A 1,799-nucleotide genomic window follows, 5' to 3' on the forward strand; every position below is an offset into this window, starting at 1 on the left:
AGTTTTGTTCATCTGTTGTTTGCTTGTATCAAAAGACTCTTTGAAATGGAAGGGGAATGATAATTCTGTAGATGTGAAGAAATATGTGGTGGTGGTGGTTAGTGTTTAACGTCCCGTCGACAACGAGGTCATTAGAGACGAAGCGCAAGCTCGGGTTAAGGAAGGATTGGGAAGGAAATCGGCCGTGCCCTTTCAAAGGAACCATCCTGGCATTTGCCTGAAACGATTTAGGGAAATCATGGAAAACCTAAATCAGGATGGCTGGAGACGGGATTGAACCGTCGTCCTCCCGAATGCGAGTCCAGTGTGCTAACCACTGCGCCACCTCGCCCAGTATGTGAAGAAAGAGGATGTGTTCGATGAGATTTCGGGATTGCAGCCGGATCACGTTGACTTCTTGCCACGATATTTCGGCTGGCAGGAATTCCATACATAATTTTTGTTAGTGACGTGGTAACTTATCTGCTAGTGTAAGTTCTCGTGATGCATCACCCTAGTGTTAAGATGTGACATAGGTATTAAACATGGCCATTTTCACTGTAATATTTTTTTCTGCTTGAGCTTTGTTGTGTTTAGATATAAGTTATTGCATTTGCTGCTGCTGTTTGCCAGGAATAGTGTTGCTGAATTTGACTTTGTATTACTCTGTTGAGCCAGCTTTACTACTGATTTATTTGTCTTGTTTGCTGCACATTGCCTTATATCAGTTGTAATATTGCAATTAATTTGCTGCTTGCTTTGACAATTTCCATTTTGTTTCATTGCTGTTTATATTAATTGTTTTGTGTTGCTGCATTCACTCGTCCCTTAGTTTAGCATCTGGGCCCAGTAGATTTAGGTTACCATAAGAGGGGGTAGACCATATATGAGAACGAGTTGTGATGAATTGGATGAAATGCATTGAGAAGCTATAAGAAAATGGTTTGGACAAAAAAGGATTTTGAAATAGTATATGAACAAAAATTAGGGTTTAGGGACAACAGGTTTAGGTAGGATTTTCTTAGAAATAAATGATGAGGTAAGATAATGGAAAATAAATAATGAGGTAAGAAATATGTGAACATATAAATACAGAAAGCATGCTTGGATAAAATTTTTTTGGTGGAAACAAATGTTGAGATAAGACGAAAGATCAATGGAGTGACGTTTTGGGTTGGACTGTAGTACCAAATGCTACACTGAAAACAAACCCTGTCCTTTCCTCCTGTGTTAGTCCGCTATGTGTTTAGGTATCCTTGTGTATTTGTCTTTTTCCTGTCTTTATGTGTTTAGTTAATAAGATTTATGTTGTAGAATTTTTCAAATACTATTTATTTTCTTTGTAAAGATGTTTGGACATTATTTATTCTGTTCTGTTTTTATGCTCATATGTGAAATTAATGTTTCAATAACTATTTTCATTATTTTATATTTTCACTTATGTCATAATTCCTGTAACACTGAATTATATGTTTATTTCTATTCTTTTGTAAAGCCTGCACTACTACAAATTTATCTGTATTGTTATGTTCTTTAATAATGTATTTGTACCTTTGTTATTGTATTCCTATGTTATAAAATTGTAATTGACACCAGTTCATCAAATTAAGTAGCTTGTAAGTTACATTTCACTGCACACGTTTCTGTTGGTCATAGTATATGGACAACATGTGAGAAGTAGGGACTGTTAGTGTTTGAACTTGTGGTAATAATTCAGCAAGGGATTGGATAACAGCATTGCTGGTTCTAAGGACATTAAAAAAAAATTCTTTGTGAGTGCACAAGTGGTGGTTATGGACTTGCCATATTATCCACAAGAC

General features: G+C 36.0%; 1 non-coding gene across 1 annotated transcript; it reads right to left on the reverse strand.

Moving 5' to 3' along the window:
• Window positions 1-258: 258 nt before the first annotated feature.
• Trnaa-cgc (transfer RNA alanine (anticodon CGC)) lies at window positions 259-331 on the reverse strand. Its single transcript has one exon. It is a non-coding gene; the product is annotated as a tRNA-Ala (tRNA).
• Window positions 332-1,799: the final 1,468 nt, after the last annotated feature.

The sequence above is a fragment of the Schistocerca gregaria genome, chromosome X (genome assembly GCF_023897955.1).
Source record: "Schistocerca gregaria isolate iqSchGreg1 chromosome X, iqSchGreg1.2, whole genome shotgun sequence".
Lineage (NCBI taxonomy): Eukaryota > Metazoa > Arthropoda > Insecta > Orthoptera > Acrididae > Schistocerca > Schistocerca gregaria.